Genomic DNA, 4,206 nt, shown 5'->3' with positions numbered 1-4,206 from the left:
CTCCATTATTAGGTGTAACATGAGCTATTGGCGTCTTATAGATGATTTTATTAAGCTCAGGAAGTTCTTCTCTATTCTTGATTTTCTGAGAAGTTTTTTCATGAATTGAATCAGTGTTGAATTTTGACAAGTGCTTGACAGTTATGTGGTTTTTATTATTTCATCTTGCTAAAGTATTCTTGAATTACTTTTTATCTGATTTTGGTATCTGGGTAAAAATGGGCTTTGGAAAATGAATTACAAAGTTCTCTCTTTTCTATTTTCTGGAAGAGATTATGTAGAAGTGGTATTAATTCTTTAAACGTTTGGTAGAATTCTTCAGTGAAATCATTTGGGCCTGAAGATTTCTTTTTTGGGGGGAGTTTTCAATTGTGAATTTAATATCTTAAGCAATTCTATGGCTTTTTCAAATTATCTATTTTATAGTAGGTAAGTTTGTGCTTTGTGAGGAGTGGATCCACTTCATCTAATTTTTCTGTATATGTGTCTAGAGTTGTTCATTGTATCCCCTTATTATTCTTTTTGTGGCGGCATATTCTATAGTGGTATTCCCGCAGAAGATTATTTAAAACATCTTTATACCTGAATTCATCCAAATCTTTATACCTGAATTTATTTACATCTTTATACCTGAATTTATCCAAATCTAATAACACAAAATAATTTGTCACCTGTCTCTCTTACATAGCGTCACAGCCCTTTTTATGCTGCCCTTTCCTCAACATCCCCAAATGCCTGGGGAATGGATGCCTGGCTGACGGTGGGTTCGTGGAGCTGGGCTGCCCACAGTGACTCAGGGTACCTTCCAGTCTCCAGCCCTGGATGTGCTTCTGGTGGTGGAGCCACGAAACCTTGGAATTGGCCAAGGCTCAGTGAGTCTCAGCCCTGTATTGTTCGGTGTGTATTAAGGCAGCTATAGGCGCAAATGTCCAAGGAGTTTAAGGAGAAGCAGCAAAAGACCAAGTCCAGGCAGGTTAAAAAAGGGGGAGGAGTACAGAGTCCAGGGAGGCTGCCCCGCAGTGATGCTGGCTGCCAGGGCGTCACCAGCGGCTGGAGATCTTTCCTCTCGCGCTGGCCCTGGGACGAGCCCCGGGGAACCTTGTGTCTGGCAAGGGCAGAGGATGCCGTAAGTGGAGACACAACAGCTTACTCCTCTCTCCTCCACCCCCAGATTGTAAAGAGGCTCTCTGCGTCGATACAGTATCTTTAGGCCCTTCTTACAGTTTTCCTTATTTGAGTCCTTATGGCTACCTCATCCCCCAGACGTGCCCACTGCTATTTCTTCCCTGAGCACCTGAAACCCTCAGGATGGTGACCTCCTGTCAGTAGGTGCTCAGAATAAGAAGATATCTTCCTGGACTGGGGAGAACAACCTGGCTGGCCTCTTGAAAGGTGGCTCTGAGAATCCTCAGGTATGATGTTTATGACCAGGTGAGTATGGAGGGGTTGTGAGAAGCAAAGTTAGGAAGAAAAATGTGGAGAGCAGACTCATCTTGGCTGTGACCAGGGTGGGTCACCTTCCCAGGCTGACTAGGACCCCTTGAGGCCCTCAATCCCATTCCCGAGCTCCTCAAGTCACTAGATTCACAAGCCTCTTTCTCACTCTATCCAGGAAGAGTAATCAAGGTCTGAAGTCATCACTGCCACGATGAACACTTGACTGCACTTGGGCAGTAAAGGCTGTTATTCCTCAAATTGTGTATTAATGGGACCAGGCCAGCGAGCTCCTGGACCCCAAGTAACCCAGAAGGCCGTGACCACCATCACGGTGGTGCGAATGGAGATCCACCCATGTCGGTCTCAGCCACCACCTTCTAACTAAGGAGGAGCAGCCGGAGCATCGGGAGGGAGGAGGAAACCAGAGAGGATAGAAAGCGCCTTTCTTCCTTTCACCCTTCACCCTCCTCAGTCTGCTCTGAGCACTGAGGACATTCATCTTCCGAGAGATGCTCCAAGTCTGCCCACCATCACTTCTGGTTCGTCTCCTAAAAATAATAGGAAAATCATTCGACAGGGCAAATAAGAGGAATTTTGTGGTACTTCGTTCTGGTGCGTGAGGTTTGGCTTGGCCTGTTTACTGGAGAACACACTACCGGGTCCCCCGACTGCTGGAACCACCCTTGGACAGTCCCAGGGAAAGGAGTAGCCGTTGATCAGAACCAGAGGGTGGGCCGCTTCCTGGCGTGCACAGGAATTCGGAACGGGGCAACCCTCTGGGAAGCACAGGCAGTTTTGGCTCAGTGAGCTTCATCCACTCAGCTAGAAGCCTGTTCCTCCAACAGTCCACTGGTGAGGGGCATAAAAGGGGTGGGGAAGATTTGAACAAGCCAATTATTTTTATTTTTTAATCAATGTAATTGAGGTATAATTTACATACAATACAAGTAGTGCTTTTGTAAATACAGTTCAATTGCTTTGACAAATATATGCCATCCTGTCTGTTTAAAAATCAAACTCCATTTCCCCAGAAATTTCTCTTGTGTCCCTTTGTGGAAAATACCTGATACCTGACACGGTAAATAATCAGTCATCTGATTTCTCTCACTACAAATTAGTTTTGCCTACTCTAATTTCATATAGATGAAATCATACTGTATGAATTTTTGGTATTTGGTTTCTGTCACTCATTGTAAATGTTAGTGAGATTCATCCATGTTTTGTATGTATCAGATATTCATTCATTTTATTGTTGAGTAGTATTCGATTGTATGAATATCTATTTTGTTTATCCATTTATTGTTGATGGACATTTGAGCCGTTATGAATAAAGGTTTTATGGTGGGACCCCCTTCCACCCAGAGAAGCCCATGTCTTTTTTTTTTTTTTTTTTTTGCGGTACGCGGGCCTCTCACTGTTGTGGCCTCTCCCGTTGCGGAGCACAGGCTCAGGACGCGCAGGCTCAGCGGCCATGGCTCACGGGCCCAGCCGCTCCGCGGCATGTGGGACCTTCCTGGACTGGGGCACGAACCCGCGTCCCCTGCATCAGCAGGCGGACTCTCAACCACTGCGCCACCAGGGAAGCCCCAAGAAGCCCATGTCTTAATCCCTGGAATCTGAATGCTATCTTATATGGCCAAAGGGACCTGTAGTTGTAATTATTTCAGGATTTTGAGATGGAGAGATAACGCTAGATTATCTGGGTGGGCCTGAGAAATCACAACGGTCCTTATAAGACGGAGGCAGGCGGAGCCAGAGACACAGAGGGGAAGGTGATGTGATGACAAGCAGAGACTGGATTGGGGCCTTGACTATAGAGGAGGGGGCACAGGAGAGCACTGGGGGCTGAAAAGGCAAGAAAACAGACCCTTCCCACCCTGAGAGCCTCCAGAAGGAGCAGACCTACCAACACCTTGACTTTAGTCCAGTGGAACTGAGCTTGGATTTCTTACCTCAGAATTGTAACAGAATAAACTTGTATTTTTTAAATTTAATTAGTTTATTTTTGGCTGTGTTGGGTCTTCATTGCTGCATCCGGGCTTCTCATTGCGGTGGCTTCTCTTGTTGTGGAGCACGGGCTCTAGGCGCGTGGGCTTCAGTAGTTGTGGCACGCGGGCTCAGTAGTTGTGGCTCACGGGCTTAGTTGCTCCGCGGCATGTGGGATCTTCCCGGACCAGGGATCAAACCTGTGTCCCCTGCATTGGCAGGTGGATTCTCAACCACTGCGCCACCAGGGAAGCCCACTTGTATTGTTTTAAGCCACCAAGTTTGTGGACGTTGTTACAGCAGCTGTAGGAAACTAATACAGCTTCTAAAACCATCCACGTTTGAGTCTTTGGGTTGACATACGTTTTCATTTCTTTTGCATGAAAATCCAGAGTCGAATGACTGGTCATATTGTAAGTGCTGCTTCCTTATAGGAATCTGCCATACTGTCTTCCCAAGTGTTTACACCACTTTCCACTCCACCCACAATATACAAGAAGTCCAGTGACTGCAGATCCAAACCAACACTTGAAGTGTAGTCTCGGGGTCTAGCCATTCTAGCGAGCGTGTGAAGTGCTCTCTTACTGTAGTTGTAACTCACGTTTTCCTGATGACCAATGATGCTGAGTCTCCCTCAGATTCATCTGGTCCATCCCTATGTCATGTCGTGTGAAGTGTCTGTTGGAATCTTTTGCTCCTTTCTCATCGGACGTGAGAGGCTAGCGCGTGGCGGGTATTTAGAGTGCCTCCACCGTTCTCCTTGCCGGTAACTCCTGTGCTACC

This window comes from Monodon monoceros, unplaced genomic scaffold, assembly GCF_005190385.1.
Source record: "Monodon monoceros isolate NGI ecotype Baffin Bay Population unplaced genomic scaffold, NGI_Narwhal_1 Super_Scaffold_7, whole genome shotgun sequence".
Classification (NCBI taxonomy): Eukaryota; Metazoa; Chordata; class Mammalia; order Artiodactyla; family Monodontidae; genus Monodon; species Monodon monoceros.
The sequence above is the reverse complement of the archived record's forward strand: the minus strand, read 5'-3'. Positions refer to the sequence as shown.